Raw genomic sequence first — 25,918 nt, 5'->3', positions numbered from 1 at the left:
GAAGAAAAAAATCCTCTAGAAATGATTCACAGAAAAAATATTTTTACTGTAGAATTTACCCGCCATTGAAAAAAGACCATGATGCTTTGCAGATCTACAGCAACTTGCTGTATACAAGTTCTACAGTAAGCATTTGCTCATTTTACAGTAATAATGCTGTGAAAACTACAGAAATTTGTTACAGTGCACGATACGATACATATAACGATACATGGATCATGATACAATGTATCGCGGTACGATACAATACGTTGCATGTTGCGATTTTTATTTTTTTTTTAAGAGCCAACGTGCGTCCACACGAAAGCTGCAGGTGTTTTGTTATTTTTTGCCATTTCACTCTCGCTAACTTCTGAGACATTGGCCGTATATGACAGACAACTGGACAGTGCCAACTACAGCAGCGGAGGAGGTCGTTTGATGCACACAGATGGATTATTATACATTTTTAAATATCGATTGTAGAGATTGAAATATCGATACACTATTGTGGGAAAAGTATCACGATAGTTAGCTGTATCTGTATTTTTGCACAGCCCTAGTGTTATGTCAAAATAAATGCCTGCTGCAGATGCGTCCAAAGGGTTTATGATAAAAGAGATGCTCGCGTTTGCCAGATACTCGCATAATCTCATGCGTAATCAGAGTTTACTGTTAAGTGAGTGTTTTGCGTGTATTTTGTGAACGTGAGCGTCTCTTTTATCATAAACAGTTTTGACGCATGTGCAGCAGGCACTTATTTTGACAAAACATGTGATGCACATGGTTTACATGACGCAACAAACACATTTTGAATTTGCACCCCTCGGAAGAGCAGTCACCAGCTGCCACTGCCAAAAACAATTATTTTAGTTGGAGATGATAACTTGCGTCATCGTAGACTTTGGGATTTGTATCTGTGCATGTTATTAACAAATACTAACAAACATTTGTAAAATCATGAATCGGAATATAGGTGCTCTTTAGGATTATTGAGCATTTTTGTAGATAATAATACAAGCGCAATACAATGGACATGGATTTAAATTGTAATGAACCTAATTCATATTGTTGAATTTTGCAATGATGTATTTATGCATATATGAGAGATGTCCTTTAATATGATTTAAATGTGGAATAGGCAATTTCGGAGAGGCTAGCCATAGCAAGCAAGCCTTGAAAGCGCTCTCCAAAGTCACGTCTCCTGCAAATCTTACTTTCTGCGTAGGGCCCACGCCGTAGCCTGAAGAAGCAGCTTGTGTGTGTTATTTGTGAAGACCAGCAGTGATTGAGGTAAATAGACAGTGAATATTGTTGCACTTTGACTTAAGTATCACATCTTAACTTGGCCCGTCTTTGTTTTTACTGTCGTAAGTGGAAATCTGTATGAGGAAATGCAACGCAGAACTTTTTGACCTGATAGGAGGAGTTCTAACAGACCAATCACAGCGCTCACGGTTTGCGTAGCATTGACGCACTGTTACATTTTGGGAGAGATGCACGTCAGGCTGCCGTAGGCTACTGCGTAGGGTCTCTGCGTACATATTTTTATATTAGCTTGGCTTCTTTAATGTATATTAACATTTTAAAAAATGATAAAATATGTCAACAAATAAAGTAAAATAAAATAAACAAGTAAAACAAAAGTTTTTAGTAGACTCTCTTAAAAAGTAGCCGTCCAGATTATTTGATCTATTGTGGTAGCCCTTGCTCACTAAAAGGTTGGACGTAGACGATGAAATGATGTTATTGCTTGCTGTATAGATTTGAAAACACCGACTTTGTCCAGATAGGAGTAAAAGAAGCAGCACAATGCTGTGTGGTTACTAAAATGTTTTTTTTTGGGTGGTTCCTTATGGAGGACCACAAGAGTCATTCAAAATGTAATAAAGAACTTCAATATTTAATAACTACCTGGACAATAAAAATAGCAATTAAAAGATTTGTTTAAAAATTCATTAATTAATCTATAAATAGACAAAGTTACAAAAAAAATCATTATGTAACATTTTATTAGGCAATAAAAAGTGAGATTATAAAAATCATGTAGAAATAAAATATGAATCCATAAATAAATAGTGCAAAGTAATATAACAATTTACAAAAACAACATAAAACACTCAATAAGTTCATCATTTTTAATTGCATGTATAAATTCTTAATTAAATAATGGAATTTCAAAATGTATTTCAAAAAGCGATTTAAAAAGAAAAAGAAATAACTGTATTTATAAATTGAACTACAAATACAGGTTTAAATTAGGCATTTAAAAGGGCATTTCTGTTTAACATTTCTGTTTTCATTTCCCGGTCGTTTTCCTTATTCTTTTCGCTATCCGGTTTGCTTTTCGTTTTAGCCTCTCTATTTAGCTTTTCCGTGACTCTCACTTTTTATTGCCTAATAAAATGTTACATAGTGATTTTTTTTGTAACTTTATTAATGAATTTTTAAACAAATCTATTAATTTCTATTTTTATTGTCCAGGTAGTAATTAAATATTGAAGTTCTTTATTACATTTTGCATGACTCTTGTGGTCCTCCATAGTTCCTATGTAGTTTGACGTCATTATAAATCTGTAGCTTTTCTCACAAATCTTATTCCTTAAGCAAACACCATCAATGAGATTTAGGTGCCGATGGAACAAAGCCAAAGTGCAAGAAATTTCCCTTCCATTACAGATATCTAAAGTGCGTTTATCTCATCAGGATTGGTGTAATTGAAGCTAATAACTGTAATTGCTTTGAAGGTCTGTCTGTTATTGCCACAGGGTCATGTGAGAGCTCACGACAGCCGGGAAAACTCCGAAACACCAGTTAAACATCCTACAGTTGTTTACAGCTTTACCTCGATAAGTGTCTCTGGCTTTTGTCCCTTTGGCTCTCGTGTGGTGCAGATCTCTGTTCAGACTGTAAATAATGCGGCTCTGTCAACACACTGAAGTCGCTCCATTCATTTCAAACTATTACACAGTTTAACCTTCAGCACACAGTTTGCTGCGTCTGATACTTTACAGCAGAAGTCATTTTTCTTTCTGCCGCTGTTACAATGTGACCCGAATTATCTGGGTTTGTGGTGAGACGAAGCATTAATCTCAGTGTTGAGGTCGGTTGCTCTTTCATCCACTGCTACAAACAGCAGAAGATCTGGAAAGCTCTTGACAAGCATCATAATTATACAGAAACATGAAAAACATGATATATCTCCATTCATATTCTTGTTTTATATATAAATCCTTCTCATTCAGCATTATGATTTCTTTAATAGTTGACCAGAAGTGGTCACTCTTTTGTTGTGTCATGCCTGCATGAAAGTTTATTTAGCTAAACCTGATTATACTTTTTTTCCACATTGTTATTTGAATAAAATGTATCAATCAATAAAAGGTATACATGATCAAAAAGCAAAGGCATACCATTACCACATACACAGTGTGTACTATTACAGTAAAAAAAATCAAGAAATAGATGATAATTTACACAACATTTGTGCACAGTGATCACATAAAGAAAAAATCTATTGCAGATCTATTAATGCACAGCACTGAATCCAAAAGATTTATAAAAGGAGAAAGAGACAGAGGAAGAGTAGATGATGAGGAGGAGGATGAGAGAGAGAAAGAGGGTCATTTTCCAGCAGTATAACCACTGGCACTGCAGTCTGTATTATCAGCTGTGATTTACAGCGATTGTCTGGACTGTAGCACACTATCATTAATAGGGGTGTGTGTGTGTGTGGTAACATCATTAATAGAGACAGTGATTAATTTCACACTGATCTCAGAGCAGCCTGAAGTGTTTGATTTATAACACACAGAGAGTTCAGCTCATTGACTCGTTATTTATGCTGATGACCAATTAGTGAGGTCACATCGACTGATTCAAAAAGCTGAACCGGGCCGGAGACTCCAGACTCAAATGCACCGGTGCATGCTCGCTGCAGTATTTTATTCAGTCTTCCTCCGTATGCATGATATAGTTTAATATTGTTTGTTGAGATGCAGTAGTTTAACCACAGGGATGTTGAATTCTTTATTCTGATTGGTTGAGAAATGTATATCACGGGTGTTGATTATTTTTTTGATAAACGCACACCCTGACCTGTCAAATGTCTTAAAGGGACACAAGGCAGCATTTTTATGTTAATAAATCATCTTTGTAAGTCGGTATATGGTTAAATGACTCATTACATGACGAATGAAGACTCTCTCGCCCGCCCCTACCGTCTGTAGGAAGAATACCCCACTTGCAAGTTCGCTGTATCCGACCTGGTGTCCTTCAGTCTCGTATAGTCTTAGATATAGAACGCATTTACTCCCAGACACTAGGGGGAGCTAGTAGAGAAATAATACTCAGACTTGCCTTGTGTGCCTTTAAAATAACCACCAAAGCAATGTCTGTGGTAAGTGTGGTATAAAGGGAATAATTGACTCTTAGAATTATTTGAAAATAATGCACATCTGCTTCGCGTCATGCCGCATTACCACCTTGGGTGTGCATTATTTTCAAATAATTCCACAGCCTGTCGTTAATTATTCCTTATGTGTGCTGAATATAAAGTATGATGGGCTCTCTGACACTACACACACAGGCTGATCTGTTGGCATCCTTCTGATTTTAAAGCATTGATATTTTGTGTTTGTTTGTGAGAAGTATGCAGACTTTTACTTAAAGGCGGGTTGCATGATTTTTGAAAAACACTTTGGAAAAGGGAGTCGGGCCAAGTACCACAACACACTTGCAGCCAATCAGCAGTAAGGGGTGTGTCTACTAAATGACATCATTGCCTCGGTTGCGTATGTGTGGGGCGTGTCTATCAAAAGAAGGTCCAGGTTATATTGGGGTAGGGTAGGGGTGTGTTTGTTTTGGGGATTTCAAATGTCAACATTGGCTTGTAGAGATCATGCATCACACCTTTAAGATAGAGCCTATTTTTATGTTTCAGGAAATTTCTCACTGACATCCAAAAGGCAGCATTCACTTTAAAAAAAATTAACGGTGCGACAAGAGGTTCTCCACAGCAATGTTAGGAATCATTTATTTTCTACAATTCTTTAGTTCTTTTTGTCATTTTCCTCTACAAATAATCTTTTGTGAAACAGAAAGATTCTTCAGATGTTAAAGGTTTTTTTAAAGGTTACAGCTAACAGTGGTTCTTCCCATTTGCCATAAAATATATTTTCTAATATAATTTTAAATCTATTTCAGAATATACAAAAATTGCCAAAAAATATATGTACTGAAATATATTTTGAAATATGTCTACAAAATTTATTTTTCATAAATATATTTTTTGGCCATTTGATGTATATTCTGAAATATATTTAAGCATTTATATTCACGTTGCACTGTTACAAACCTACAAAAATATTATTTTTTAAATATTTTATATTTTATACAAACTTATACTTGTACTATATACATTTTATTCAAACTTTAATTTTTTTGCCAGGAAAATTATTTTTTTTGCTGTATGGGTTGTAAAATTAGAAATGTATTTGTTGCCTCTTAAATATTAATTAATATATAAAGGGTTAAAAGTAAAACTAAATATATTTTCAAATTCAAAAATATATTTTATTAAGCTTTACTTTTCACAAAATGTATTTAGCATTTAACACATATTTTTGGCCAAAGAATTTTTTTTATTTGCTGTTTGGGTTCTGTAGTACCGAGCCCCTAAGGTGATATTGGAGTAAAAAAAATCTAAAGTTTAGTTCCATGTGCTCACGCGAAACCTTCATGTGTAGAATTTATTTTAAAGTTTAGTTTTGCATGCTCACGTGAAACTTTCGCGTGCGCACATTAAACTATTGCGTATACATGTGATAGCGAAAGTTTCACGTTCGCATGCGAAACTAAACTTTATTTAATTTTTGCTCCCCCTTAGGGGCTCCGTACTGTGGTACTGTGTAGCACCTTAATAAAAAAGTCTGAAAGTCCATTTCATGCTATTTGGAGCCCCCAAAAATGGTGACTAGTAAACATATATATTGGACTGGTAATATATAATCACAGGCAGGTTTTCATATGTTTGTGATCATCCGGCGGTCTTGTCTGGGGGCAGCGGGTGTGTTTGGCTGGAAAGAGAAAAGATAACAGCATTTTCCTAAAGGAGCTTAATCATCTTAATTAAAGAGTTCTGCTGTTAAACAAGCTTAATCATGTTCATTAGGGCTGTGTAAGCACACCTGTGCAGAGAAACATATCCCACAATCCCTCATGTGTGCACAGGTGACTAACACATGGCTCATTACAGAGGAATCACATGAGATCGAGCTCAGGGCTGCTTTACTATAACTTAAATGTACAAAAGCAGCGAGTAAAGTTCTCTGACTGGTTCGTGTCTTTCAAGGGGATTCAAATTATAATGGTGTTAAGGTTGTTGCTCTCCATCAATTATTGAACCTGAAAGGAAACCGTAAGGTGAGACGCAAAGACAAATCCTGTAAAATAATCAACCACACTTGAACAACATCGATTCAACAGCCACATGATGACAGTTTTAAAATCCTGTGGTAATCCGTACAAATGATTGTGTGCTGAGGGAAGAGAATATCAATACTACAGACAGAGACCAAGGTCACAGAGAAACCATTTCAGTAGTCCCGCATCTAGAGAGACTTTCATGTGATACTGGTAAATTATAAGATGAGAGACAGATACGTACACTAAAGGTTGTCATTTAAGAACAGATGGTGGCATTTATTATTGATTCTTAAGAGCAAATACACAAGCCTATTATACGTGACCTCAGGTAACCCCATCCATAGCTTCAACCTCAGATGACACAACCATAGGCAGCTCGCTGTCCAATAAATGTTTGTGATTATTCATATGTTTGTAAAAACTTTAACAAACCCTTTGTCTTGCTATGTGAGACCCCAGAGAAAAATATCTATAGTGAATCTTAGGTGATAGAGAAACCGTGATATAATCCATCTGCTTATGAAAAAATCACATTTTACTTGATGTTTACAGATTAGGATGTTTTTCATTTTTTGTTGCTTTGGATAGAAGTGTCTGCTAAATGAATAAATGTAAACGTAAATTTTCAGCAAACAAAGACCATTTATTATTTAGATCATGTGTCTCTTGTAAATTTAGCCATCTAGTTTTAATGTAAATCTTTTGTTTAATTACATTACCTTGTTTAACTGTTCAGTCAGTCCAGATAATGTTCATTTATTCTTCATTTATTTACTTACACTATACTAGTCTTTATGTGGTCCTCATTGATGGTTTTGGTGGTGTGTCCTTGGAGCATCTCAAGGTCATTGTGAGGAGATTAATGATGTCATTTATTCTCCTGAATGAAGCAGAAATCAGACGAGCATCATTCATTAAAGTGTCATCATAACGCCGGCTCTTTATATCTCACAATAGCAGATGTGAGATAAATATTTCAGAGAAAGATGCAGTAATATATTTGGTTTCATCATTATCCTGCAGACATTAATGATCCTTAAATCACACAGTTATGCTATTATTTATTATGAGTAATCTGGTCAACAAAAAACAAGCAAAAGGCCAGACTCACATTTCAGAAATAAACTTAGAAACATCTGGAGATCTGAATATAAGACTCTACTTGTACGTATTGAATGGTATTATCACAGGACCAGCAACCAACCACATACAACACAACCAATTCAATATTAATATAGTGCACTTCACAATTTTGCCATACATTGATGTGCTTACATCCACTCATAACATTTTAGCAACCACATAGCATTTTACATTTTTATTTATAATTGAGTGTTAAAAACAATATAAACAGCATTAAATTAAATATGATCTATTCTTAACACAGGTCTGTTGAGTGCTTTATTCTGATTGGTTGAGAAATGTTCCATGGGTGTTGATTATTTTTCTGACAAACCGCACACCTAACCTACAAAATGAATAAAAAATAGGCACCCAAGCAATGTTTGTGGTAACCGTGGTATAAGCAGAATTGAAGACGGGTTGAATTTTAAGAAAATAATGCTCCGCTTCGCACCGCATTACCACCTTGGGTGTGCATTATTTTCTTATTATTCAACAGCCCGTCTTCAATTACTCCATACTTATTATATGGCTCTTTTAAATGCTAAATTCTGATTGGCCAGTCGTGCCATTCCAAGGTTTGTTATTCCGAAATGAAACTAATAACACACGGCTGCAAATCATTTTGACAGGTACAGTTTAATATTACACCAAAATTAAATATGTCTTTTAATAACATATATATGACATTTTATTCACGAATGATTAAACCAAATAGTGTGTTCATGACACTTGATCGTTATCTTTAAACCGAAGGTAAACGTGTTTTCCTTGCGAAAGGTCTGCATTTGTTAAAAATAAGCAAATAAAATGTTTCAAATTAATACTTACTTATGAGGTAAATAGCCGTGTAAGAAGCGGTATAATGTATTGGCAGCAGGTTGTTAACGTGAAATATTTATGTGATACAACAGGCTACCTATACATTGGCTGTTTCTCAATATGCGTTCTTCAGCGATCTTGCGTCCTTGTGTTCTCGCTCTACGTCATCATTAACAGTCGAAGTTCAATTCCAATTCTCAAGAACACAAGTACAGAGGACGCATGAAAATACCCTGATGTGTTCTTGATATCAAGGATGCATCGAGTGCAGACTTGTGCGCTGAAATCGTGTTACACCCCAGAAGGCATTGCGATAAAACAATGGCGGAACAGGAAGATCGCACACATCTCAATTCTCACAGGTGCGTTCTGTGTTCTTGCAACCTTCTGAGTTCGTTCTTCCAAGGTCGCCTGGCAAGACCGATCTCCACGAGAATGCAAGTCCGTTCTTTGCGTTCTTGGAATTGAGAAACAGCCATTATCCCTTATTTAAAGGAATAATTCGGCCAAAATGATAATAAACCCATGATTTACTTACCCTCAAGCCATCCGAGGTGCATATGTCCTTCATTTTTTCAATCAAATTTGCATTTTTTTATGTCCTTTGAATATGGGGTCCACCCCCTTCAAGCTCATAGACTGTGCATCCATTCTTCACAAAAGTAATCCAAAAGGCTCCAGGGGGATAAACAAAGGCCTTCTGAGGGTAATCCATGTGGTTTTGTCGTTAAAATATCCATATTTAAAACTTTACAAACACAAATAACTAGCATCCGGTAACATCGCCATCTTAGACACCTCTTCATTCAGGATAGGGTATCAGCGTAGTGTACTTTATTTTCTTAGTGACGTATGACAAATGCAAGGGGCGAAGGCATAGAATAGCAGCAAAAAAACCCTCCGCAAACTGCATACACTCTTATCTGAATGCAGAGGCGTCTAAGATGGCGGTGTCACCGGACCCTATATTCATATTAAAATTGGAAGAGCTAGGACATTTTTTTTTTAAAAATACTAAAAATGTGATCGGATAGACATATATGGATCTCGGATGGCTTGAGAGTCAGTAAATCTTGGGTTTATTAACATTTTTGGCCGAACTATCCCTTTAAGATCTGATCTGATATGAGATAGAAGACAGATTAACAGAGCACATCTGATTATTAAAGAGGACATTTCACAAGACTTTTTTAAAATGTAAAACAAACCTTTGGTGTCCCCAGAGTACGTATGTGAAGTTTTAGCTCAAAATATCATACAGATAATTTATTATAACATTTTAACATTGTCACTTTGTAGGTGTGAGCAAAAATGTGCTGTTTTTGGGTGTGTCCTTTAAAATGCAAATAAGCTGATCTCTGCACTAAATGGCAGTGCTGTGGTTGGATAGTGCAGATTAAGGGGTGGTATTAGTGCACTAAGATCCCCTTCTGACATCACAAGGGGAGCAAAATTTCAATGATCTATTTTTTACATGTTTGCAGAGAATGGTTTACCAAAACTAAGTTACTGGGTTGATCTTTTTCACATTTTCTAGGTTGATAGAAGCACTAGAGACCCAATTATAACATTTAAGCATGGAGAAAAGACAGATTTTCATGATATGTCCCCTTTAAATCAAGTGTACAGTACAATATATTGTTGTTCAGTATTTGTTTGTGAAAAGCTGTTATATGTTTTAAAACAGATCATGTTTCCTTTTCAACTTATGAATAATTTACTGACATTTGTCTTTCTTTACTGCTTTACTATGATTTTTTTCCCCCAGCACAATAATTGTGTTTAGTAATAATGGATCACTTTCTTCTACGTATGACTTTGTCTGTGACTCTTTTCCTTTTCTCTGTAAGAAGATGAGACGTCATTAAACACCACATTCATCTGTCAAAGCGTTCAAGCAGAAACCTGATTTACAGCGTATGTGTGTGAGACAGAGAAACAGGACTGTGGGTCAGGAGAAGGTCTGGCGGTCAGTAGAGGACATTTATCATCTCTAACTGTGAGAGATAAGTCAGATAAGAGAAAATAACCGCACGCGCACACAAAAACACACACACATTCTTTACTGGCATTTTAACAAAGCATTTTAAATCAGATTGCTCAAGTTTTACATGTGCAGGTCCACACAGAATATGAGAAGTCATCATACATCATCTAAAACATCCAACAATTCCACCAAAAATCCTGCTCAAGTTTCATGTGGGCCTGCCAATGATTTTCTGTAATTTAGTGCTTAAATTAAATTTGTCTCAGTGTTTTGTGTTTAAAAACCTTGGATTGTGTTCTTTGTGAGACTTTTATTTTGAATCAAGAGAAAGATGAGATATGTCTGGTGTACTTGAGACAAGGGTTCAGTCAGGGGTCACCGGAGCTGCGGGCGGACGTGGAGTGATGGATGTCCATTAGAATGAGTTTCTCTCCCTGACGGCGCTCATCTCAGAGCCTGATGGATGATGGGAAGGTTCTTCAACCTGACCCACCTCCTCATCCAGGACTTTAATATTCCCTCACGCCAGCACGGTGTCATAGCTGAGGTGTCACGTCTCTGATAAATAACCTGTGAGGTGGTCAGCGATTTTAATGGAGGGTTTGTAAAGAGAATATCAGTCATGTGTTCTTTATGAATATTCATGTGTTGCTGATAATGATATCTAGGCGTTCACCTCTGCTGTGACCTCTGAACTCTATTATAATAAAGTGATAGATTAGTGACTTGAAATATTCAGGTACAATATGAGGCAGACAGATGTGGTGTAAAGATGAATAAGATGATATACAGTGATCCTGTAGGACAGTTGTACGTTAGCAGCACAAAGGTCATGGGTTCGATTTATCTTTACAGAATAAAACTAAAATATCAGCCTCATGCAAAGCATTCTGGGAAACAAAATCTGAAGGATTTTTGGTTCCCAGAATGCTTTGAATGTGGCTGTTATTTTATAGTTTTATTCTGTAAAGACAAAGACTTGTTCATGTTTAACAAACATTTAACAAACTTTTGCCAGTAAATAACATAAATCTACAGTAAGTTACTGGCAAACAGCTGCATAACAGCAATATATTTTACAGTGAGTATCTCAGCCAAATATTGTCTAATCCTAACAAACCATACATCAATAGAAAGCTTATTTTTTCAGCTTATTTAAAAAATAATTGACCTTTATGACTAGTTTTGTGGCTTAGTGTCACAAATGTGTTTTATTGGCAGTGATCTCTAAAGCTCATATAGATAGTTGTTTTAAATAAAATAGATGCTATTAAAATTTCTAGTTAACGTCCTCTGAAATATAATCTTAAATTTTTAAGTTGATTTGTAACATGCACAAATGTAAATGATCATTTGTACATTGAAATTAATTATTTAAAATTAAAGTACTTTCCATTTTTGGTTCTTTAAAGACAGAAAGATAAAATAATCATTTATTTATTACTTTTATAATCGACAGAACTTTTAATTCATTACAAAAATGCTTTTTTGCAACTGAAAGGTTCTTCAGATGTTAAAGGTCCCATTCAGTCAAAAATGTCTATGGTTCTTTATTTAGCACCTTTATTTTTAAGAGTATATTGAGCAGTGGCGACCGGTGACATCTTTTTTCGAGGGCGTTCGATGCGAAGTTCGTCACAACATGTATGTAGCCCGTCATGTGTGTGGTTTCAAAATATGTGTTCGGCGCTGGGTTGGTGCATCACGTGTCTTGTCAAAATAAGTGAGACTGTCCTCCAAAAAATTACGATCTCATAGTTTGTGCAAGCACCTTATTACGACGTAAAGTGACATTAAGGCATTTGTGTAGGCAGTAGCTTATAAATACAACCTGTTGTTAGGTTTTAAGATTTTTGGCTATTACATCAGATTAGACACATTTAATTTTATGAATTTGTAAAAGTAGACACGGTTTCATAAACATTTATGGTTTTAAAGATATTTCGGAGCATCTAACCCCACGCTTACCCTTACCCTAAACCCAACCGCTCTCAACCATATAAAACACAACACGCAAGTAAAAGTACAGTCAGGTATTTATTGCATAAAAGAGTTTTAAAGTATTACAAACTATTCACGTTGTAAACCTTGCAAACTGAAGCCATACGATTACTTTATATGAAGAACGCACAGTCAGATTCAAACATAAACCAGCATGAAATAGTCGGTCACAAGAGCCAATAGCACTTCACATACATAGTTAACGTAATGATGCAATCAGTCACGAGACACACGAAAGCCAATGCCTTTTCACAATCATAGATGACGTGTAATCCCTTCTTCTGGCGGCAGTTTTTGAATCAGTCTACACCGGATCTGATATTTACAGCGGATTGTCATCACTTTTGCATCTTTTCTTCAAATAAATCGATCGTTTGACCTCGGTACACTTGGAATATTTTAAGTTCATTTTTAAAAGTTGTGACTGTTTTGTATGCTGTGTTTATATAATAAATAAATGGGTACGTTATTTGCCCTAAATGCATGAATAGTGTAATGTAAATAATAAAGTGCAATTAATCCTGGCGGTTTAAATTGAAAATGTTATCCCTGTACATGTCATCATAGCAAAATGACCCCCCAAAATATCATTTTATACCCTAATATATTAAGTTTCCAACCAAGTTTCACCTGCTGCCGGTAGAGGAGCTAATTTAGTAAATGCATCTGTTGGTCATATTTGGTGAAATGGAAAAATGACCAAAGCAATCGTATGGGTTGGAGGATATGTTGGAATAAGTGCCTGCTGTAGATGCATCTAAAGGGTTAATGATTAAAAAAACGCTCGTGTTTTTGCCAGATACTCGAATAATCTCATGTGTAATAAGAGTTTAGTGTTAAGGGAGTGTCTTGCACGTATTTTGTGAACGTGAGCGTCTCTTTTATCATAAACGGTTTTGTCGCGTGTGCAGCAGGCACTTATTTCAAAACACGTGATGCACATGGTTTACATGATGCAACAAACACATATTTTGAAAACATGAGCAGCACTCCGAACACTTATTTTGAATTTGCGCCCCTCGGAAAAGAGCACGAGCCACCACTGATATATCTTGTCATCAGGGCTGAACTGCCGAAAGTAATTACATTGTAAAAGTGTAAATCCATACAGATGAATAGATACGTTGGACAGTTTAAATGTGTGTTCAATGGTTACGAGAGCTTTAAATTGGCTTGTCTTTGGTCGTGTCTTATGGGAATCGTTAAAATATTTTAATTCTCATCTCCCAATGGTTCATCACACGATCACCTCACACCGATTGCTCCATTATTCAGAAGCGTACGTCTGTAAGATGCCTCCAGGTGAAAATCAATGCTTTAACAGCACATCTTACAATATAAAGTGCGATTCATGTCCACGGCACAAATGGTGCAGGTTCAATTACCTGAAGTATTACGTACTGAAGTATACAATTATATTGAGTTAGGTGCTTGTTTAGATCCTGGGCCCTGAGCAAAACTAACAGTGTCATTTGTCTTAACAAACGTCAAATAACAACAAGAAAGACTTTTATTCTAATGTACAGAATAAATTTCTTTTCCAACACATCAAGTGAGTCTTAGCAACCACACAGAAAACCCTGACAACCTAATGTGCCGGTCATTTATAAAGTAAATAGGATCAATTTTGACTTGAATAGATGTTAAGCTTGTTTATAGTAATGTCTATAGGTGCATTCAGTTTAATGCCCTTTTCCCATTACACCTGCTGTATTTAATTCTTGTTTGACACATCTGACAGCTGTTTACTGTTCACTATTGAGTGTCACGCCATCTCGGGATCATTACACAATAAAGTGCACTTCACAGGCGGCTGTAGCTATAGGAAATGATGTATAATGATGTTGACAGTGCCGGAGTCCCGCTGCTGTACAGTACGTGAGGCAGATTCAGACTCGTCCTCTCTAAGGAAGCTCTGTGTTTTTAAGTTAGCAGCGGGGGACGGCCGTCACTCTCTCTCCTATCAATACAGTCAGAGACCCTTAACTCCTGTCACATGACTTTAATCATGTCCAGTCACTTAAAAGAGACGCCAATCTCATGTCAAGTCAATCACTGGAACACAGCGGTGATTGGGAAAATGTCCATGTCTTTTTTCGTGTTGTACGAACATCCACTATTGAACCACAAGCACCACTCTTCTCCACGATGGTAACCAAACAATTTGAAAAAATTTAAACTTATAAAAATCAGTATTCTTTAAACACTATACAGTGTTTTTATTTACCTAAAAATGCATAAAATAACACTTAATTTTAAATATTACTCTCCGAATGGGTCATTCTACAAAAAAGGTGGAAATGCTTGTCCCTTGCTTTTGCAGACCCCTTAATCATTTAATTTGACCCAATAATCCCATAATGATATATATTGTATAAATATAGATTGTCCTTAAAGTGATGAGAGAGTTTATTTATTTAATTTTCTTATTTTCCTTTTTTTTTCTTTTTTAAATGTCTGGTCCTGAAAATTGCCCTGTCCCTTTGATCATACATGGAAGTTGAAGAGTGTACTTATTATTTAAAACCATGTTTTTTATAAAACAAATCTAATTTACATTTACCTTTAACCCTGTATGAATTTACTACAACACTGAAATGGTAAAATTACACTAATAATATCGAATAAATATTTGTCCACCAAATTTATTTCATTGGTGTTACCCTACCCAAAGCACTTTTATTTTGAAACAATGCATCAGCTCTTTGAAGTTTTTCCTGGGTCAAGAGGTCAGTGGAAGAAGTGCAGTGGAGGAAGGCAAAAGGTTTGTGAGATGTCTTACCTTATTTGTCTAAAATATGATATATCTACGGAAGAGGATTAGGGCCACTGGTGTTTTTTTTTTATTCTGACTTTAATCTCAGAATTCTGACTTTAAACTCAAAATTTGAATTCTGACTTTATTCTCAGAATTCTACTTTAATCTCAGAATTATGACTTTAATCTCAGAATTCTGAGATTAAAGTCAGAATTCTGAGAATAAAGTCAGAATTCAAATATTATTTTCACCAGTGGCCCTAATCCTCTTCCGTATATATCTATGTATTTTGAGATAAGATTTTTTGGATGTCATTAGTGTTACTCTTTTTTTTATAGCTGGGAGTGTTAAGATTTTTACATAAAAATACATTATACTGAATAAGTATGTGATTGTTACATCTCTGATTGAATAGAACATGGCTAATGGCAGCCATTTTGTTAAAATGTTAGTTTTTTTCTGTAAATTGTCATTGGTGTTACCGTCATTGGTGTTACCGTCATTGGTGTTACCGTCATTAGTGTTACCGTCATTAGTGTTACTTCTCTAATGAGTACTTCCTAAGCACTATTCCTTTAACTGACCAACATAAAAGCATAAAAACAAAACAAGATGGAAAAATTTTTAAGTTTATAAGTTTTATCATATTCATTATCTATTACAATATTCTCATTTTGTCAGGTGTGGCGAAATTGTGTGCAGCTGAAAAGCAAAGATTATACAGGCAGCGCAGAGATGCAGACGCTATACATAGGGAAGAGTCCTTGGCAAAGCGAAGGCATGGTTATACAAATGATAGTCTATAGGAGATCTAAGGGAAAAGGAGAGAAAGGCTCAGAAAAAAAGTGTCGTAAAACCAAGCAAGACGCAGACAATGGAAAAAAGCAGTACAGACAGTCTTGACCCCTGAACCTTCACCAGAAAGATCATCTAGCATCACAAGGTAGGCCTGGAAAATGTAATAGAAAGGGAATAACAGGATATTTTTACTTACTGCAGCCCATTCCTAACATTTGTGTTTTAAAAGTGAGTACTTTTGATATTTTTATTGTGAAGGTCATTAGCATAGTAATTTATTTTCTGATATGTGTCATCAATGTGTTTGACAGGCAAAGAAAAGAAGGTAACCGACTCCATTAGGTAATAGCGAAAAGAGTAAAACGTTAAAAATAGATTAAGCTCCCTGTTTTGTGGATTCATAGATTTCACAAGTTAATTAATGCTATGAAGAAGTTTTGGGTATGTTGAAAGAAGTTCATTTAAGTAGATTTCCATCACCCGAATTCCACCTTTTCTGTAGAATGACCCAAATGCAGTTGCGTGCCCAGTTTGTGAAATCAACAAAAATCATTCATGTATTCCCAACACAAAATTATTAAGTTAACGTTATTTTATAAAGTAAAATAAGTACTTAAGTAGTTTTTAAGTGTTGTTTTGAACTTTTTGTTATTTGAAGTTTCTATGAAAACTGTTTATGTTACATTTTTACCACATCTTCAGAATTTTCAGTAGGCGTATATGCTACGCTTACCTTTTGTTAAAAGTCAGAATTTTGTTTTAGATAAATCAATGATCAATGCAGACTGATCTCATGAAAAGTCGTGTTATAGTGACAAAAATTTGATTAATATATTTTGTGTCCATGGCACGAAATTTAGCTTTATTTCATCCCTTGAGCACGAATGTCTTTTTCATGTCACTTACACAAATTTCTATAAATAGTTTTTCATGTCTGTGGCACGACTTTCTGTTTTGTTTCATTTTATTTATTGTTTTCTCGTTGTTTTTTTCCGTATTTTCTTATCATTTTCGCTTGGGGTTGGGGTAAGAATCGCTTTCTGTTACATTTTTAGACGTCCTAACCCAAACCCAACTCCCCAACTCCAGGTGAGAATAGTTTTAAAAGCGGAAGAAAAACATGTAGAAACCAATACATAAAAGTACATCCTAACCCAAACCCCAAATCTAACCCCAACCAACAATTATTTAAAAATTGAGGGGGGAAATGAGAAAACAATAAATAAAATGACACGAAAAAGAAAGTCGTGCCACGGACACAAAAAACTATTTAGAGAAATTTGTGCGAGGGACACAAAAAATACATTTGTGCTCAAGGCAGGAAAAAGCTGAATTTTGTGCAATGGACACGAATAAATTAATCACATTTTTCGTGACTATAACACCACATTCCATATGATCATGTTGCACAATAAATACAACCTTAATATAGATGCTGTTATTCTGAAAACTAAAGCTGTGTGTGTAAAATAATAATTATCAGCTTGTCTACTTATCATTTATATTCTTACATAGGCTAATATTATTATCTTGCCTTGTTGCAATTTGATTGTTAAATAGTGTCTCTAAATGTTAAAATGATTTTATAAAATCATGATTGTGGTTTTGGAGTCTGATTGAAGACAGGATTATTTGCACAGCTTTCTTATTCAACATCCCTCATTGGGACAGAATAAAACACTCAGACACACCTGCAAGATCATTTAAGAGACAGAAATACACACGACACGACCGCTGGAAACCTCTTCATTAACACTAATTATCTTAACAGAGAATGTGAAAGGGCGTGCGAGGATCTGTGTTTGTGAGTGAGAGATCAAAGACTGTAAAAATAAAAGCATGTGAGATAATGAGTCCCGTGAGAGGTTATGTGCTGCTAGAGAGGATGTTTAACCTGCTCATGTTCAGATTAAACCAGATAAAACTATTACAGCTTACATAATAGAGATTCCTGATTATCTGTTTTTCTCAACTTTGTGCACACAAGTTCAGTTTAGGTTTGGTATTAAGGGGAATCAAAAACATATTTTATGAATTTTCTTTTAAATTGTGTTGCCCTCAGTGTCTGTGGTGGTTATGACTCTGAATCTTGTGATTTTGTGTATGGTTGTGCGTTGCTTTTTATAATGATGAGAGTTTAGTTCTGCTTTTAGATGAAGAAAGCTTGTTGTAACCAAGAGGTTTAGCATCTATGCCCAAACATTACATATTGCAAATGATTTGTTATTATTTATTGTCTAATATGTAGTCCTTTTTGCAATAAGAGTGTATCTTTAAATGTGCTTGATTTGGTGTCTTTTCATAGCAAATATTGTGATATCATGCAGTTGAATTAAGTTTAATAGATTTTTGATTTAATTATGGCTGTTAAAAGTCTGCCATTTGCAATTTTGTCATATCAACATGTGTACAGTGACTCCTGGTGGCAGCATACAGTGAAGATACAAACCCATAACTGTCTGTCTATCAGTCTGTCTGTCTGTATGTCTGTCTGTATGTCTGTTTGTCTGTCTGTATGACTGCCTGTCTGTCTGTCTGTCTGTCTGTCTGTATGACTGTCTGTATGCCTGTCTGTCTGTTTGTCTATGTGTCTGTCTGTCTTTCTGTATGCCTGTCTGTCTGTCTTTCTGTATGTCTGTCTGTATGACTGTCTATCTGTATGTCTATCAGTCTGTTTGTTTGTCTATGTGTCTGTCTGTATGCCTGTCTGTCTTTCTTTCTGTCTGTCTGTCTGTCTGTCTGTCTGTTTGTCTATGTGTCTGTCTGTCTGTCTGTCTGTCTGTCTGTCTGTCTGTCTGTCTGTCTGTCTGTCTGTCTTTCTGTATGACTGTCTGTCTGTCTGTCTGTCTGTTTGTCTGTATGACTGTCTATCTGTCTGTCTACAGTATCAGTCTGTTTGTTTGTCTATGTGTCTGTCTGTATGCCTGTCTGTCTTTCTTTCTGTATGACTGTCTGTCTGTATGTCTGTCTGTCTGTCTGTTTGTCTATGTGTCTGTCTGCCTGCCTGCCTGTCTGTCTGTCTGTCTGTCTGTCTGTATGACTGTCTGTCTGTCTGTATGTTTGTCTATGTGTCTGTCTGCCTGTCTGTCTGTCTGTCTGTCTGTCTGTCTGTATGACTGTCTGTCTGTCTGTCTGTATGTCTGTATGTCTGTCTGTCTGTCTGTATGTCTGTCTGCCTGTCTGTCTGTTTGTCTGTATGACTGTCTATCTCTATGTCTGTCTGTATGACTGTCTATCTGTATGTCTATCAGTCTGTTTGTTTGTCTATGTGTCTGTCTGTATGCCTGTCTGTCTTTCTTTCTGTCTGTCTGTCTGTCTGTCTGTCTGTTTGTCTATGTGTCTGTCTGTCTGTCTGTCTGTCTGTCTGTCTGTCTGTCTGTCTGTCTGTCTTTCTGTATGACTGTCTGTCTGTCTGTCTGTCTGTTTGTCTGTATGACTGTCTATCTGTCTGTCTACAGTATCAGTCTGTTTGTTTGTCTATGTGTCTGTCTGTATGCCTGTCTGTCTTTCTTTCTGTATGACTGTCTGTCTGTATGTCTGTCTGTCTGTCTGTTTGTCTATGTGTCTGTCTGCCTGCCTGTCTGTCTGTCTGTCTGTCTGTATGACTGTCTGTCTGTCTTTATGTTTGTCTATGTGTCTGTCTGCCTGTCTGTCTGTCTGTCTGTCTGTCTGTCTGTATGACTGTCTGTCTGTCTGTATGTCTGTCTGTCTGTCTGTCTGTCTGTCTGTCTGTATGTCTGTCTGCCTGTCTGTCTGTTTGTCTGTATGACTGTCTATCTCTATGTCTGTCTGTATGACTGTCTATCTGTATGTCTATCAGTCTGTTTGTTTGTCTATGTGTCTGTCTGTATGCCTGTCTGTCTTTCTTTCTGTATGACTGTCTGTCTGTCTGTTTGTCTGTCTGTCTGTCTGTCTGTCTTTCTGTATGACTGTCTGTCTGTCTGTCTGTCTGTTTGTCTATGTGTCTGTCTGCCTGTCTTTCTGTATGACTGTCTGTCTGTCTGTCTGTCTGTATGTCTGTCTGTCTGTCTGTATGTCTGTTTGTCTGTATGACTGTCTATCTCTATGTCTGTCTGTATGAGTGTCTGTCTGTCTGTCTGTCTGTCTGTCTGTATGACTGTCTATCTCTATGTCTGTCTGTATGACTGTCTGTCTGCCTGTCTGTATGACTGTCTGTCTATCTGTATGCCTGTCTGTCTGTTTGTCTATGTGTCTGTCTGTCTGTCTGTCTCTCTGTATGACTGTATATCTGTCCATATGTCTATCTATCTATCTTTCTGTATAACTGTCTGTCTCTGTGTGTTTACCTGTCTGTCTGTCTATCAGTCTGTTTGTTTGTCTATGTGTCTGTCTGTATTCCTGTCTGTCTTTCTTTCTGTATGACTGTCTGTATGTCTGTCAGTCTGTCTGTTTGTCTGTCTGTCTGTTTGTCTATGTGTCTGTCTGCCTGTCTGTATGACTGTCGGTCTGTATGCCTGTCTGTCTATATGCCTGTCTGTCTGTTTGTCTATGTGTGTGTCTGTCTGTCTTTCTGTATGACTGTATGTCTGTCCATATGTCTGTCTGTCTGTATGCCTGTCTGTCTTTATGCATGTCTGTCTTCTGTATGACTGTCTGTCTCTGTGTGTCTACCTGTCTGTCTATCAGTCTGTTTGTTTTTCTGTGTGTCTGTCTGTTTGCCTGTCTGTCTATCAGTCTGTTTCTATGTGTCTGTCTGTCTGTCTGTCTGCATGACTGTTTGGCTGTCTGTGTGTCTATCTGTCTGTTTGTTTGTCTTTGTCTGTGTGTCTATCTGTCTGTTTGTTTGTCTTTGTCTGTGTGTCTATCTGTCTGTTTGTTTGTTTGTCTTTGTCTGTATGTCTGTCTCTGTCGGTGTGTTTGTTTGTCTGTCTGTCTCTGTCTCCGTCTGGACTTCAGTGAAATAGAAAATGCCTGGATTGATTTCTAAAATATATTAATATTTATACTGAGTAAGATTATTGATTAAGATTAAGACACTTTTATTACTCTTACCTCTCATAAGTTTACACTTAAGCCGATCATATTAACCAGTCTCTGGTCACTTTTCATAGAAATAACCCAAGATTAACCCATCACATTCTGCTGTAGTTTTCTACTTGTTCCCTTCTTTTAACTTGCTAATTTAAAGGTGCTTTGTAATGAAATAATGCATATTAAAGTGTTTTTGACACTCTATGAAGTTATACTCCTGTGGTTAATTTGGCCTGCGCTAATAACAAAGAGCCAATCCCAGAATCCACTGCACATTTCTGCTGACTGTCTAAATAAGTGTTTTCTTCTGTTGTCTAAAGATGCAATGCAGCACCCAGGAGAAAACTTTTCATGACCTGCTATTACCCTTAAGAGAGAGCAGCAACTCAATTAGTCTAACAAGAGCCGGCGATAATTAAACTCAATGCAGCTAAAGCCTCGGTGGATAACACAACCCTGTTAGAGAAGTCAAGCAGCTTATAGTAAACTAGCAAAAACCTACAAAGCTCTGAAGTGTTTTTTCATCTCCTCTTTCATATATGAAATTAAAAGGTCTTGTTGAATTACGACCCCAGTTTGAAGCTGCTTATAAAGCACAGCTCTTCACCAATTTACTGTATGAACTTACACTGTTCCTGTTTACATGTCATAATCATGAAATAATGACATTGAAAAGACATGCAAAGACTCTTAGAGATGATCAGAGGATTGATATTGAAACTGACTTGTACAGATATTACTGTATGATGTGCATGCAACAGACCAATAACAATATATATATAAATACAAATAATTGTGCGCAGAGGCTCACAAACACAGAAAACAACTTCATAATGAAGTCTGTCCACCTGTAACCCACACAGAGAAAGTGCTGCCTCTCGCCAAACACACAACCTAATGATGTTACACAAAAAACTGCAACCACACTCCTCTGGAGACACTTTTTATTTGCGTGTTAATAAAACCTGATGGTTTATTGGTCGCTGAGGGACTGGACTGAGGTGAATTTATTATGCTGGATGCTTGCACAACCTAAACCAATAATACAACCAGTGAATCTCTATTATTAGCACTAGTTTGTAAGTAGTATTTGTTAGGACAAGCATCCATATTAGTATAATATTTTTCATACTTGGGGTTGAAAGTATTAAGTATTAAACTTATGCATGAACATGTTTCAATTAGAATTATGATTTTACTTTTGCATTTGTTTACATCATCCTGTTTTTGTGTTTTAAGCATAAATCTAATAAAACAAAGTGACACTTATTATTAAAAACGGGTATAATAACGAGTATAATATTCTTTGAAAAGGAAAGGCTATATTTATTCATTTATCTTGTTTAATGGTGTTTAGACATAAGAAAACAAGTAAAACCTACTGTCTGTCTGTCTGTCACCTGTCTAACTGTTCAGCACCTGTGACAGAAACGCTCAGAGACACTTCACACAGATGACAGTCTGTCTGTCTCTGTCAGCAGGTACATGATGAGCTCGCTCTTCCACAGGGAAACTGAATGCTAAAAGCTTTTCAACACCAACATCTCACAGCGGTCCCAGAGAAACCAGAGGACAAATCCCTTATATTTAACTGCAGTGGAATCTACAAAAGAGAGGGAATATTAGAGAAAGATGAAAGTAAGATCATATCACATCACACACTTTATGACATCACAACAGTGTTTACATACAGTACAGTACATGATTATATCTTTTATATCCCTCTATCAGTGATGCATGTAATGAATGATGTAATAAGTGCAAGCAATCAGCAGATCTGATTCACATGTTGTGGGAATGCCCCAAATTTTTTGATTTTTTGACTAAAATATTTAAAACTTTGGAATATGCATATGCTGTAAAAAATACTTTGCTGCCTTAAAATTTTTTGTTGATCAACTCGGATTTAAAAGTCATTTCAACTTACTGTTATTTATCTTGACTAGAGATGAGTTGTTATAACTACAGGTGAGTTGTTATAACTTATAAAATTAAGTTGACTTTTCTCAACTATATTTTATAAGTTGTGACAACTCATCTTTGTTGACATGACTTGTAAATCTTAGTTGATTTAACAAAAAATTTTAAGGCAGCAAAGTATTTTTTACAGTGTGTAGACCTTGATGCAAATCCACTTTTTGGGTTAGCAGTTGATGTCAGCCTTCCGGTAAGAGTCCTAAAGGCTTCAAACCTTTCTACTTTACTAGCAAGACATCTCATACATTTGAAGTGGAAGGATGTCTCACCCCATTCTCTTGATGCACAGCTAAATGAGGCATTTATTACTTGCATTCAAACTGGAAAAAATGTGACTCTCACAGGCTCTTTACAGACTTTTGACAAGGTGTGGCGCCCCTTTTTTTGTATTTGTGCAATACAAATGCTAACTATTATAGTAAGTTTAACGGGACATGTGGAATTGTCAGGATGAGGTGGGATGGTGGGTGTGTTTTGTGTAGGTAAGGTGTGTTTTCTATCTCTTTTTGTGTATGTATAAATGTATCGCTTTTTATTTCCTGATTGCCCAAGACAAATTTCTCCAATAGGAGACAATAAAGGCTAATCTAATCTAATCTAATCTTTTTAGATTATCTGATGGCTAATTCTCTTGATACTTACAGTAATTTGAGCATTAATATATGTTATTCTTTTAATTAGTTATTTATGTAAAATTGTTTGTTTTGTTTTATTTTTAACCTTTTTTTATTATTCCTCCATGGGAAGTATTTTAAGGGGTAGAGCTAGTAATAACATGGAATAATAATTTCATAAATTTGATGTTATAATTTGTAGATTTGATGTTTCATGTATTACATTAGAAAACTACTGTCTCTCTGTCTGTCTGTCGCCTGTCTAACTGTTCAGCACCTGAAACAGGTGAACGCTCAAAGACACTTCACACAGCTGACAGTCTGTCTGTATTCCATGTACTGTATTAAATTATTATTTCATGTTATTACTGAAAAACTCTCCCTCTCTCAACAACCCCATAGAGAAATAATAAAAAAGTTAAAAATAAACTCTTTTTTTACAACAAATAGCATATATTAATGCTCAGATTAACACCTCATTTAGCCATGTATGGTGTTAGACATGCTTTCACTTTAAAAGGATGAGACTTCTTGCTAGTAAAGTAGTAAAGGCTAAAGCCTTTTGGACCGTTAGCAGAAGGCTGAAGTCAACTGCCAACCCAAAAATGTCCAAAAGTGGATTTGCACCAAGGTTGAAGGCATCTTCCAAAGTTGTAAATATTTTAGTCCAAAAATCAAAAATTGATTTGGGGTACACAAATGACAATCTTTTTATCAAATAAAGAAATTTGATAACAAAATAAAAATATCATTGAATAGATTGATACATGTGAAATATCATTTGCATTTCTGAGTTTATGCACAATAAATCAACATTACAAAGATGACGACAAGCAACTATATTTTAACTCAAATTTTTTTTTTACATTTTTTGAAAGATGTCATCGGCCCTCAAAGAGATGATGTTACTTACACACAGCCCTGGTCTAAAATGACCAGCCGGTGTCAGTGATGACGTCACAGTTGCAGTAAACACTCTAAAAACAGGAAGACACAAAACAGGTCTGTGATTTATAACCTTTGACCTGCAGGAGAAACATAGGCGTTACGTTGATACCAAAGAAGAACTCAAACTTTCGGACATCCCTGTATTGTTAAGGTTCCACTTAAATGTCCCCGGCCCGTTCAGAGAGATTTACTGTACCACTAAAGAGGCAGAAGGATTGATAGATGCTTGGCTACAGTTAGCAACAGCATTCCTGTATGGTTTACATCAATAAAGACCTGATGTGCCCTTTGAAGAGAGATTTGTGCTCTTAGTCATTTGTCTGTGAATGAATAATAATATGAAACCCCGAGCTCTTGAGTTTGTCTTATGATTTTCCAATGGGAAAGAGAACATACAGATCGTAGCTGTGGGCTATACCACAGATGAACACAACCAGTTTAGATGTTTTTAATGAAATCTTTGGAATATGTTCTTTTTGTTTTGTACAAAAAGAGTAATAAATATTTTTTATGATTGAGAAGTTCTGCATTCAGAAATTGCATATTTCCATCTTTCTTTATGGAAAGTTTTTCTAAACAAAATCTAGACTTCTTTATGTGATTTAGTTGTGTATCGTCAGATTATGATGATGAGTTTGTCAGGAGCCCTTTACAGAAAATATAATGCTGTGCTTTCATAACTGTCCTGACCTTACACAAACAATAGATCTCTGTTAATGGAGATTACCTGTCAATAATGTAATTCAGTCATTGAATGTGGCCGGATGCACAGACTGAAGGTGAATGATGTTCGGCTAGACAGCAGCTATTATTTACGTGGCCCTGTTAGCACTGTGCATTGCTACTGCTTGCTATTGAGGTTGGTTGTTATTGTAGCTAACAGGTTGCTTTAGTGCTGTCACAATTATTAAATAATCGTCTCATCGCGATTGTTTGACCTCATGGTAAGGATTTCAGATCACCACAATGATTGCACATCTCTCTAAAAACACAAGGGGGAGCTGCAGCGCCTGTATAAACTAGACAGTATCAGATTTATTTTGAATATGTGTTATGTGTATTCATATTTACTCCAAGGTAAACCTTGCAAAAGATTTAATTTAAATAATCACAAAAATTTGTGAAAATTATTTCATAAACAAGCCACCACAGATTAAAATTTAAACATTTATTAGACAGATCACTGATGATTGATCTGGGCTGCATTTGAAGCACTTGTGTGCTGTGGGTGTGGCCTCATCTGACACGTCTGATTGGTTAAGGCTGTCCGAATGATGCACCAAATCTGAGTTCATCACTTGTCTTCTTGTCTATGATGCGGAGACTGTGAATGCGAGTATGTGTATATGTTTGTGCATCAGATAACTTATTTACCTGTCATATGAGGTTTAGAACTGAATGATCACGGTAATTAAACATTTTAATCTGTTTTAATTCTGTTTTCCTTCTTTGTGTTATTGTGTTTAACAGAGATTTTTACAGATTTGTAATAAC

At 35.9% G+C, this 25,918-nt stretch overlaps 1 long non-coding RNA gene across 1 annotated transcript in view; it reads left to right on the top strand.

Annotated features, from left to right (window-relative positions):
• LOC141282976 (uncharacterized) overlaps positions 1-24,769 on the top strand; it is a 52,162-nt gene extending 27,393 nt beyond the window's left edge. Inside the window, exons 2-3 of the long non-coding RNA XR_012337910.1 lie at positions 22,364-22,523; positions 24,355-24,769. This is a non-coding gene — a long non-coding RNA (uncharacterized lncRNA). The remainder of the gene's footprint in view (positions 1-22,363; positions 22,524-24,354) is intronic.
• Positions 24,770-25,918: the final 1,149 nt, after the last annotated feature.

This window comes from Paramisgurnus dabryanus, chromosome 1, assembly GCF_030506205.2.
Source record: "Paramisgurnus dabryanus chromosome 1, PD_genome_1.1, whole genome shotgun sequence".
Lineage (NCBI taxonomy): Eukaryota > Metazoa > Chordata > Actinopteri > Cypriniformes > Cobitidae > Paramisgurnus > Paramisgurnus dabryanus.
Note: the sequence above shows the minus strand (reverse complement) of the source record. Positions and strands in the feature narration are given on the sequence as shown.